Source organism: Crocuta crocuta, unplaced genomic scaffold, assembly GCF_008692635.1.
Source record: "Crocuta crocuta isolate KB4526 unplaced genomic scaffold, BGI_CrCroc_1.0 scaffold3, whole genome shotgun sequence".
Taxonomy (NCBI): domain Eukaryota; kingdom Metazoa; phylum Chordata; class Mammalia; order Carnivora; family Hyaenidae; genus Crocuta; species Crocuta crocuta.
In genome coordinates, this window is record NW_027529934.1 from 5147857 (window position 1) to 5160564 (window position 12708).

General features: G+C 41.8%; 1 long non-coding RNA gene across 1 annotated transcript; it reads left to right on the forward strand.

Annotated features, from left to right (window-relative positions):
* The first annotated feature begins 1774 nt into the window (after positions 1-1774).
* On the forward strand, positions 1775-12133 carry LOC144230794 (uncharacterized). The gene is made up of 3 exons (XR_013334874.1): positions 1775-1921; positions 4400-4541; positions 11524-12133. It is a non-coding gene; the product is annotated as an uncharacterized LOC144230794 (long non-coding RNA).
* The last annotated feature ends 575 nt before the right edge of the window (positions 12134-12708 follow it).

A 12708-nucleotide genomic window follows, 5' to 3' on the forward strand; every position in this document is an offset into this window, starting at 1 on the left:
GGCTGACAACATCTACTTCCTAATCCTTCAGGTCTTATTCATGGATCTGAAATGTTTGAGTTTATCTGCTCAGTTTTTCCTTTTGAAATTCTTCCTTAGAACAAAAGGGCTTCTGGGCTCCCAGCCTGTCATGGGGGGGGAGGGGGTCACTTCTGTAGGGGACTGAGATGAAATAACACTCCAGTTCATGCTTGTGTATCATCTCCTAACTTGTATGAAATCGTTACACCTTGTTAGAGGCAACTTTTTTAGGGGAGAGCCCAAGGATTCATAATATGCATTTGTAAACTTGCTGGTGTTAAAAGTTTGCCCAAATAGTTAAGACTTTGTAAGTTCAGTACAAGTTACTTAATTTGCTGCTCTGCCGTTACTTCAGGAGCCTTGACATTTAAGACACTTATAAAAGGGAATAATTATGTAAGTTATAAAATTAACAAGTACTGTGGCAGTTAATGAAATACCTGAACCAAGTCTGTCATAGTGCTGGTGTTGTTTCAAAGGTGAGAAAAATTTGGCATTGACAACGGATGCCGATTACGTGGGCTTGTGCTACTTACACTATCAATTACCCCCGTGTGCACAAGAAGAAGCCCTGTTACAACCATCTTTAAGAGATGGCACAAATTCTTTCATTCACTCAAAATTGCTCTATCCTGGACTCTTCCTTCATGTCCATATCCAAGCAGAAACCACATTCTGTCTTGCAAATATTTGTCCTGGCTTCTTTATTCCCATTAGTAGTGTCTTAGTTCAGTCCCTGATCATCTTTTGTTCAGAATATTATGGGGCTGCCTGGGTGGCTCAGTTGGTTAAGGGTCCAACTCTCAATTTCGGCTCAAGCTCATGATCTCACGGCTCATGAGTTCAAGCCCTGCATCGGGCTCTGTGCTGACAGCCTGGAGCCTGCTTGGGATTCTCTCTCTCCCTCTCTCTCTCTGCCCCTCCCCTGCTCTCTCTCTCTCTCTATCTCAAAAAAAAAAAAAGAATATTATAACAGCTTCTAGATTCTCCCTGCCTCGACCAATACAAATTCTGCTTACACACAAGTATTCTTTATGAAATACAAACCTGATCTTGACTCTCTCCTTTGAAAGCTATGATGCCTATCTACCACTTACAAAATAAAATACCAACCTTTGAGCAAGGTGTATAAGGGACTATACTGCCTGTATGCAACCTATGTCAGCATTCATTCATTCATTCATTCTCCCATTTAATAAATTATTAATGAATGCTCTATGGAAACAAATATAAATAGGCATAGTTTCTGTCCAGGTAAGAGCGTGAGTATGAATGAGGAGGAGGTAGAAAGGAGAAACACAAAGAGAGAAACCATTATATGGGAATATGCCAAAGATTTATTTCTTGCAGGGAAATTGAGGAAGTTCTCCTCTTCCACCTATACTTACATATCTTTTCCAACACACCTTTAATTCAGGGGTTCCAGAAGCATAATCTTTCACCTCTGCAAAATTATGACTTTTTTGATAAGCAAATTCTTCCTTCTCCTCTTTGTCTAACACAGTTACTGGCACATCATGGCAGCTAGTAATCCATGGCTGAATTTTGCCTGAAATAAACTGAGGTTCAGAACTGTATTTGCTATTGAGCGATGTTCATTTTAATGACAGTGCTTTATGAAGAATAGTGTATTATTTCTCCCTAGTATCCCCTTAGATATTTATTTACCTTGGTATCTCTTTCCTTTTTGAGCTGTAGGTGGAAGTCATGTGTAACTTACTCATTCGCTTTCAACACCTAGACTCTGGATTTAGCATTTTCAGGAGATGGGTTTCTGATACACACAGAAGGGGGAGTTTCCTGATTAAAAGAACAAACTAAAGATGATAGAGGAAATGCTGTGACAAAAGCACTGAGTAGCTGAAAAAGAAGAGTGACCATAGACAGCTTCATGGAGAAGGTGAGCTTCTAGCTTGATTTTGAAAAAAGGGACTGGTGAAGATGGATAGAAGCGAGGAAAAAGAACATCCTAGAGAAAGCAACCTGCATGCAAAGATGAATGGTGTGTATAGAGCAAGAGATGCAGATTGGTTGGACTATATATAGTGAAAAGAACATACAGCATTAAAATAAAGTGTGTGGTGTGCTTGCTTATTTATTTGTTTAAAGATTCTATTTTGCACTTACAAAGCACTTAGCAGTTTCTTAATTGCCTGGATTGATAGAAAAGGGGTTAAAAAAGCAAGAAAATTGAAATCCAGGTAAAAGCTCCTAGAAAGTACATCAAATTAATTTTAAATTTATGATATTCCTTTTTAAATTCTTTTTATGTTTTTAATTAATGTTTTAATTACTTCTGAGAGAGAGAGAGAGAGACAGCATGAGCAGGGGAGGGTCAGAGAGACACACACACACACAGAATCTGAAACAGGCTCCAGGCTCTGAGCTGGCTGTCAGCACAGAGCCCGATGCAAGGCTCGAACCCACGAACGGTGAGATCATGACCTGAGCCGCAGTCAGACACTTAACCAACTGAGCCACCCAGGCACCCCAATATTCCTTTTTTTTTTAAATCAGAGTTTCAGAATACAATGGTACACAGCACCATTATTTTTTTTTAATTTTTTTTTTGTTTTTTAATTTATTTTTTGAGAGACTGAGTGGCTCAGTCGGTTAAGCATTCGACTTCCGCTCAGGTCATGATCTCACGGTTTGTGGGTTCGAGCCCATCAGGCTCTGTGCTGAATGCTTGCTCAGAGCCTGGAGCCTGTTTCAGATTCTTTCTCTCCTTCTCTCTTAGCCCCTTCCCCGCTCATGCTCTGTCTTACTCTGTCTCTCAAAACTAATTAAATGTAAAAAAAAAAATTTTTTTAAAGAGAGACTGAAAGCAAGCTGGGGAGGCGCAGAGGGAGAGGGAGAGACACAGAATTTGAAGCAGGCTCCTGGCTCCAAGCTGTTAGCACAGAGGCTAATGCAGGACTCAAACTAACCGACTGAGCCACCTAGGTGCCCCTGGAGAACTATTATTTATACCCACCTGATTGCCTTCCCTACTTCTAGAATTATATTCCCTTTCATTTTGGAAACTTCCTGGTGGAAGTTTTGCATCACAGGAAAACCACCTGCTAGGCGTAGGGGTGAGCATGGGACTCAAGATGAGCCAGGCCATTCCAGGGTCTCCCTTTTGGTGATGAGGGAAGCTGTGAGATACGAAGTGAGGAGCAGTAAATGGTTATGCTCTGACCCTCTAACTAAAGCCAGTCTGAAGGAAGGGAGTTGCAACTCTAGAAAGAAACCAACTTGACAGATTAGAGAACTTCCTGGTTATTCTAAGCCCCACCCCAATCTTCTCTAAGGCCAACTGCAGCCTAGAGCTATTTGCAGCTGACTCCCTGGCCAAAAAAAAAAAAAAAAAAAAAATTTCCCCCTTTTGTCATGCAAATTTAAGTTCTGTTTCTAGCTTTTGCAGCCAAAGCTGATCTAGTGAATTTAGTGACTTAAGATCTACAGAATCATAAAAGGAATGTTATGTTATTGTGAGGAGGCTCTCAAGATAGCAAACCAATTTTCATTTCCTACTATAATCAATACTCTGATTCAAAAGAAGCCCAATTATTTTTAGGATAGTCTAGATTAGAACACCACTATCTCAACTTCTAGAAGAGGAGGGTCATTAAGAGTCATCTTCTCCCATCTGGGTCTGAATATCACGATGCCAGCTTTCTCAGTGTGGTGAAAAGGCATTAGAGCACAGAAAAAAGAATCTGTTTCCTGGCAACACAGAGTCCAATAGGCTCTTGTTGCTTTAGGTGCATCTGACATTCTACTGGGCACAAATGGGCCCCTGCAGTGGCCAGATTGTTTTCATGTTTTATCTGTTTTCTTTTGAGAAAGGTTGTGCTCTCTACTTTGTTTTGTGATGTCTAGGGGTACCGTGTTTATGTGGTTTTTGGCAAGTTAGCTTGACCCTGGATTCCTCAAAGTGTCGTTCTCTGAGGCAACAGAATGTGCACTAAAGGCTCTTTTAAAAATACAAAGGGCTTTTTTTTGGGGGGGGGGGGATGTTCCTGATTGGTTAGGATATAATTTTTTGTCAGAATGAATACAGTATTACCAGAATATTTTGAAGAAGAAGTAAAACATTAAAAATATTCAGCAATAATAACTGCATGTAACAAAACTAAGGTGGGTGTCTTCTGGTGCTCTCCAATGTAGATTTCTTGTTGACTAGGTAGAATCTGGGGCCTCTTCATCACACGGTATTGGAGCTGGTCTGTTGGCCACCTGGGGAGACCACCATGTTCTCCCACCTGCGTTTGGCTCTTCCGGGATGTCTCTTGACGGTAGTGATTTGTAATGTTGTCCTCTCAACTTCTTTCCGTGTGTAGGTCTGGTTCACTTCCTAACCCGGCTTCTGTGGTCTTCTTCCTTCTCACAGCTCATGGATCTGTACCTCCAGGGTGACTACCTGCTCAAGAGAGGAGAATGCTTCCTGTGCCCACTTGTTGCCATGGTCTATTGCCTGGGCTAAAGAGAAGCAGCCCTTCGTGTGCCCTGGACCTTATAGAGATCCTCATAAGGTAGCATTTTAAAACTTACTTTATAAACTCTATGTCTCAGGAATTTTAGCTGAGTTCTTCTAGGGTTATTGGGTAGCATGGTGACTAATGGGATGGGGCAATATATATCAGGTGGCACTTAAAACCACCCCTCCTCTCCTACCCTGACCTACAGGGCTGAGATTAATGTTTGTTGACAGGAAATTACTTTCACAAGATGTTTCTTTGGCTTTCAGGCATGTAGATCTGATCTTTCTCAACCTCAACATCCCTTTACATATGTATTCATTTGATAAAAATATAGTGAGTACTCACTACGTGTTGGTTAGTCTGCTAGGCCTTAGGGTAATGAAACAAGCCCAGTTTCTGTCATTGAGCATTGTAGCCGGAAAATTACAGTCACAAACCATCTGAATATTCAGTGGATAAAACAGCTTATATTGGCCTCTAACCCCTGATGCCCAACCAATGAACAACAGTAGATTGCATTTATGAAATCCCAAGGAAAGAAGCACAATAGGATTTCAGAGAAGGCATTCCTCTGAATCTGAATCCTCTGATTCCTGGAAAGGCTAGGGTAAGGTCTGTGGAAGAGATGGGAAATAAGTTGAGACTTGAGGGAATAGAATGACACATGATAAATGGAAATGCAAAGGAATGACAGTCCACAAGGAATGCATATGGTGGGTCCAAGAAGAGAAAGGCAGCACAGACTTGTACACATGCATGCCAAGAAGAACACTCAGGACAGTATGGAGTCACACAGACCTTGGTTCAAATCACAGATTGATCACCTAGTATGCATGTGTGTGACCTTGGGTTGGTTTATTAAATTCTCTGAGCCCCAGTTTCCTAATCTGTAAAATGAGGATGTCAAGATCTACTTCATGGATTTTCCTATGGATTATAAGAGTACAAAGTAGATAAATGTAGACAGCACTAAGAATCGTGTCTGGCAAATAGTATGTGCTCAACAACTGATAGGTCTTGCCAGTTTGGTTGGAGCAGATGATGCGTGTAGGGTAAAGGAAGTGCTCATTCTGATATTTCGCTTCGGAGTTTACCCATTGCTGTTGAGTGGGAGAAAAATGCCTGAGGAACACTCTCTGCTTGGTTACCCACAAGGGGAGGAAAAAAATTCAGATGGAAAAATAAATAGGAGAAACAGACTGGTTTCTTTATTTTATTTTTTATATTTTATTTATTTCTGAGAGAGAGAGACACAGCATGAACAGGGGAGGGTCAGAGAGAAAGGGAGATACAGAATCTGAAACAGTCTCCAGGCTCTGAGCTGGCTGTTAGCACAGAGCCCGACGCAGGGCTCGAACCCACAAGCAGTGAGATCATGACCTGAGCCAAAGTCGGAAGCTTAACCGACTGAGCCACTCAAGTGCCCCTAGACTGGTTTCTTATACTTCTTCCAACCTCTTATCAGATGTGTCGAGCACCTGAATGACTCAGCCCAATTCTCTGTGCACAGAACACGTGCGCACCAACTGGGGGCTGGGGAAGGACACTCTTTTACTGCTATTGTCCTTTCCTTGCCGTGCAAAGTAGGGGAAGACTGGTGTACAAGATGACCTGACCAAATCACTGTTATGTCATGAGAACAAATTGGGTTATTTTAATTTAAAAAGCTATTAATAAACAGGGTTCAAATATTTCTCCTTCCTCTCATAAAACATCAGCTTCCAAATACTTAGCTTTATGTGCTCCAATTCTGTCTTGTCCTTTGTAGAAAATATACCTCACTGACTGATTCAACTGGCTCAGTCCCACTGTTGGCTTCTAATCTGTCTCCTTTGCAATTAGCTGAAACTCAAAATCAACCAAGGGCTGTATAGACAGGGGCTTCAAAGTGAAAATGCCATTTTACCCCGAAAGGACAAAATAGATCAGCTTCTTTAATTTAGACTCCGCATACACAAGTCTTTGTTGAAATCACCCGAGTTGCTGCTGCAGCCACAAGAAGGTAAAATTAGCTGCATCAGAAATAATATGTCTGACTCTGTTTGGTTCTCAATGTCTCTTTGCTAAAAGAATGCAAACTCATCCTAGAAAATCTGGGAGAAAAGCAGAAACTACCAGTGGGAATGGGACACTTAAAAGTTGCAATACAAACAACCAAAACAGGAAGAAAGTGAGAACATTTGGGAAGCACAAAAGAAGAAAAGACAACGAGGAGAAAAAAGAATTATTCAGGAAGGAGCGCCTGGATGCCTCCGTCTGTAGAGCTTGCGTCTCATGATCACGGTGCTATAAGTTTGAACCCCATGTTGGGTGTAGAAATTACTTAAAAATGAAAACTTTATATAAAAAATAAGTATTCAGGGTAGGTTAACAGTTTGCAAATGAGACAAGTCATGAAGAATTGTGGGAAGAATGCTATGCACATATTGGGTGAGGATCCAAACAGTTGTCTGGATTGAATGAGAGCAAAGCAACGGAACCCATGGGGGTGATTATAGGAAGAAGGATCAAATGGGATTAAAATTCTATGCCCCTGGGTTTCCTGTATTCTGAATTCGCAGCAGATAGAATATATCCTACCATGATTTAATTAAGCAGGGCATCCTTAAATTTGTATTCCTAGGTCTTTTGTTCTTCATATGGCTTCTTAGCCTTTCTTCTGGTGTTGACCACCTGAGCACCATCGTGTTACAGTGAATTGATTAAGTGTCTCACCGGAGCGTGTCAGGGACAACCCGGGGGGCATGTAGCCTGTTGTGTCTGCCACTGAGTTTCCTGTGCCAGGCCCAAGACTGGGCACACATTAGGTGTCCCATGAATGTTGTGACATGAAGGAACAAATATCTCTTTTGCTTGGCCAAGCCAGCTTTCCGCCCATTTCTTTGAGTATACTTTAGGCGAATTGCTTACCCATTCACTTCCTCTGAAGCAATGCATTACCTCTGACATCCAAGACACGTTATTAAAAAAAAAAAAAGGAACCACAAAGCCACAGGTCTTTGATCCCCAAAAGGGTTTCCCTGCTAACACCAAGTGTTTCATGTGTCTGATGAAAGAACTAAAATCAGTCTGGCACCATCGTGACAGTAACTAACAGGCTGACAGGCTTGCTTTGCCCAATAAATCTCAGAGGGCTGGGAGGGTTTTTCATACCCTGCCAGCTTTAAGCTTCTACCTGACAGATGTCTGTCAGGCTGCAGCAAGAGAAACAAGCCTCAGGGAAGCCCAATGATGCTGCTTGCACGCATGGCTGCCTGTGAAAATTGGACTCACTTTCCCTACTATGTGATCTCTTCTCTGGGCCTGGAACCGGAGATAGTTTCATTATCCTAATTCTGGAAGTCAGAGTCACGCTTAGTTACAGGAACTTAATTGTCCTTATTCTAGAGTTTGGGGACAGCCTAGTAAAAGATACAGATTTGAGAATCAGAGAGACCCTTCCGAGGTATGTGAAAGTCAGCAAATATCAACGAGTCTATTCTTCCTAATCAATGAGAAGTGTGTCTACTAGTTTCATAGAATTGCTGTGAGGATGCAGAGAGTGTACTTGGAGTTTATGAAATAGAATCTGCTTGAGGCTGAGTGATTGTGTCTCCCCAAATCCATGTGTTGAACCTGAATTTCCAGGGTGATGGCAGTAAGAGGTGGAGGCTTTGGGAAGTAATTAGGTCATGAGTGCAAAGCTCCTGTGAGCAGGATTAGTGCCCTTATAAAAAACACCCAGGAGCACTCTCTTTCCCCTTCCACCAATTGAGGACATGGCGAAAAAGTCTGTGCACCCTCACCAGACACAGAATTTATTGGTGCCTTAATCTTGGACTTTCCAGCCTCTAAAATGGTGAGAAATACATGTTTGTTGTTTAATCTATGGTATTTTTGTTATAGAAATGGGTTAAGAGAGAACCTGTGGAGCAGTGGTTCTTATCTGGACCGATTTTGTCTTCTCCTGCCTTGGGGGGCATTTGGAAATGTCTAGAAACATGTTTGGTTGTCACAACTGAGGGCAGGTACTCCTGGCATCTAATGGAAAAGGCCAGGGTTGCTGTTCAACATATTACAATGCATAGCACAGTCACCCACCACACCAGGAATTGTTCTGCTCAAAATATCAGCAGTGCCAAGGCTGAGACACCCTGCTGGGAACATGAATGCTCTGGCTCTGTGCAGAAGCTTCTGGGTTTAATTTCTAGAAAGATCGCTACCCCACCCTATTTAAATAAATCCCCACTCAGAAACCCACCAGCTGACACTTGCTCCCCATTTAAAAAGCATTTGGGTTTTACTCTATGAAAAGTTGGTTAAATGAATATGTTCTGCAGCACATATATTTTAGAGACTCAGAGAACCTGAAGAATACTTCAGGTCTGAAGGCTGTGCCACCCTCCCACAGTCTCACAAATTCCTCCAGAATATTTCTCCATGCAGCCTCTCATTCACGGACATACTCCATGTAGTCATGTGTAGGGTGTCTGCTTGTGGGATCTTCTTGCTGGCCCCTGACTTGCTGAGATTTCCAAGTCACTGTGTTGGTGGAGTTGGCCCGTCACCCCCTGAGTGATGTCCCTCTACAAACCCCTAGATTCATACGTTGAGGTCTTAAGCCCTAGGACCTCGGAACATGACTGCATCTGGAGATGGGCATTGAAAGAGGTGATTTAGTTAACAAGAAGCCATTTGAGTGAGCCCTAGTCCTAGCCCAATATGACCAGTGTCCTTATAAGAGGGGATTAGGACATAGACAAGTACAGACAGAAAGACCAGCAGCATCAAGATCTCCTGGGAACTTGTCAGAAATGCACATTCCTGACCCCATCCTAGGCTTGCTGGATCAGAAACTCTACGGGTGGGACCCGGCAATTGGGGTTTTTATCAAGCCCCAGGAGGGTGTCTGATGCTCACTCAAGTTTGAGACTGGTCAAAGTATCTTCAATTCCCCGAGAATTCTCTTTCTTGTTCTCAGCACAGTTACCTTCTGCCGGCAAGAACTCTCTGGTAGCTGAATCCCTCCCTAGAGTGATATACTATCCTTTCATTAAAACACTCTTCAACTGCTTTACTGTGAGGAGATTAACAGTGAGTTCACAGGTTCAGTGATGCAATGCTGGGTCCTCTAATCATCCTTCCATTAAAATGAGAGCATTGGCTATTTCTTCCCCCAAAAGTTACTTTTCCCGGACCAGGGTTAGAACATCTTTGTCCCCAGCTGCAGTGTTAAATGTTCTTTTGTGATATCACCAGGATATAAGTTCCAAATTTATGTAGTTGAAGAGGAAAGGAGGAAGGGAGGAGATCTTAGTGGTTTTAGATTGATAGTAATGCTAGTAACTTAAATCTGTAAAGCACTTTTCAATGTAGGAAGCTCTTTTTGCATCCTGAGACATTAGTTTCTTTGCCTGTAGAGTAGGGATACTTATACTTAGCTAGTTGGTCTTTTGAAACAAGCCCATGAGCTTGGTTTCCCACTTCCCAGATGGGGAAATCAGATTCAGAGACGTCACATGGGCACAAGAGGTCAGTCCTCCAAAGAGATAGCATGGGCCTGGTTCTCTCCAACTGATACCATCATTGAAAACTAAGAAAACCCTCATTGGTTCCCACAGCGTACTTTTCAGTACTGAGCAGTAATGGACCAGCCATCCAGGGCTCTTGCTGCTATGTGCTTGGGAAAAAGCAATGCTTCTTTTCTCTTCTGATTGTGGACCCTTGGCCTTACTATAAATAACTAAAACGTACAGCCCACGGGGCCCTACTTTCAATCCTCTTCTGTAAACTTACAGAGGAGAGAAGACAGAATTCTCACTCTGGCTAATTAGGGCTAAAGATGATTTTTAAAACTGCATTATGACAAAAGCAAGGCATCAGTGGTACAGTACTATCAGCAGCGGGAGGGCTTTGGTATTACTAAGCAGCAGGACACCCTGGAAATCAAGGTGACTCTTGTCATGGTCACCAACGCCTGCACAAAGGATCCTGAGGACCATCAGGGAAAGACAGGTGCCCTCCACAAGCTGGACAGCTATTTCTATATTTGACGCAGAAGCTCTGGGTGACGTTACAGATAATTGACAAATAATTACCAGGAAAACATCCTAATAATTCATGTAAGAGATTCTACAGGAAACTAGAATATTCTGCTGAATCCTTGGTGGAGCAGCAGAATGACAGTGTGCCTGTGCACTTGTGTGTTTATGTGTGTGTGCAAGTGCATGTGCATGTATGAGTGTTTGTATACATGTGCGCTTAATATATGTTTGTGTGTCCTTTACAATCCCCACACATGTTTAAGGGAAAGAACTTTGAATGCTATGTAAGCATGTTAAGGTTGTATCTGAGAAAACATAAATTTCTGGGAGACATGGAAATTGAGATGGAATTTTCCTAGGTTCTCTTAAGGAGAAATGAGTGCCAAGATTTAGGGTATAATTAGAATTTGTTAAAGTGTATTCTTGGCAACCACCTACTTAATAGGTATTTTATGTTCCCCCCCTTCAAGGTGAGAGTCAATTGTCTGCCATCCCTTAGCGTGCTGGCAGAGTCTTGCTCTGGCCTCTGAAAACTGCCACCTGGCCCTGTTGTTTTTGGTTCTGAATGCATAAGTTATTATTATTGCCTTTTGCAGCATGATGATCTAACTGACGTTCCAAATAGCTCACAATGATAACACAAGAGTTAACATTATCGGTCTCCCATGCACTAGACGTTGTTCTAAGATTTCATAAGCAGTATAAGATTTAACTCCTCCAACTTGGGGGCAACTGAATACCTGTACTTATTTTCCTTGTTTTCTGTGAGCTCACTGTAATGAGAGTGGAGAAATAATTTTCTTCAAAAAAAAAAAAAAGGTATAAATCAGAGACTGAGAACCGGCAAACCAAGGGCTGGGTCTTGCCAGGGGACATGTTTTGATTGGCCTCTAGAATGTTTAGAAAAATATTGTTTTCTGACATTTAAAAACTATTTCTCATAAAAGTTAATGTGTCTGTCAAGTCTGAAAAGTCAAAGATTTGACAACACTTGTATTTTCTTCTCACAGGTCAACCATTGGCTAAGGGATAGATAATGGTCGCCATTTCAAATGAATGACAAGTCTTCGACGTGGTGCTCCACAGAGTTGTTCTCTCCTCCTGGCCCTGGCTGTCATTTGATTTTATAATTCCTTATATTAAAAATTCCATAACAGTAAAGGGAGCAGGAGAGGGCACCAATGAATGTGAAATTTCAACATAGTTCTAGAAGATTGAAAATGAATAGAAGGTTTTGATTTGGAAGTCACAGCTTAAAATACTCACAGACTGAACTAGCAGAACCCTGATGAGGCTACAGAGTCTGGGTTAGTAGGTAAACGGAGGGTGGAAGAAGACAGGGCTGAAAATGAAGGATGTATCTGATAATATGTGTGAAGTTGTGAATATCTCCCCCACTGCCATTCCAACATGTCACTGTCTTTAGTCAGGTCAGAAACTTGGTTTCTCTTCTCTTCTCTTCTCTTCTCTTCTCTTCTCTTCTCTTCTCTTCTCTTCTCTTCTCTTCTCTTCTCTTCTCTTCTCTTCCCTTCCCTTCCCTTCCCTTCCCTTCCCTTCTCTTCTCTTCTCTTCCCTCTTTGCATTCTTTTCGTGGTTTATTTTCTCTCTCTCTCTTCTTGTTTTTACTGAGGTATCATCGACAAATAAAACCATAAGATATTTAAAGGGCATATCATGGTGATTTGTATACGTATACATCGTGAAAAGATTTGGGGACAGGTTTCCCCATTACCCAAAAGTAAAGCATTCCCATGAAAACTTTCATAAGGCAAAATGGCATAAAGAAGGAATTACTGCTTTGTAAAAGTGAAAATCCTCTTTTAGTGAGCAAAAACGGGTGCTAATTGAGGTCTTTGAGAAGAGCAAAGTGCTGTAAAGCCAATTTTCAGAGAGCAGGGGAAGCCTGGAGATGTGTATGTACACATTGGGAGGAGATTCCCAACATCTAGTTAATTAACACATCCATCACCTCACACTTGCACCTTTGTCGTTGTTGTTTGGTATGACCATATAACTTCTACTCTTTTAGCAAATTTTGGACTTTCTTCATCTTACAACTGAAACCTGGTACCCTTTTACCAACCTCTCCCTTTTCCCTGTGCCTCTCTCCAGGCTCTGGCAAACACTTTCCTACTGTTTCAATGAATTTGACTTTGCTTTTAGATTCCACATATAAGTGATACCATGTAGTATTT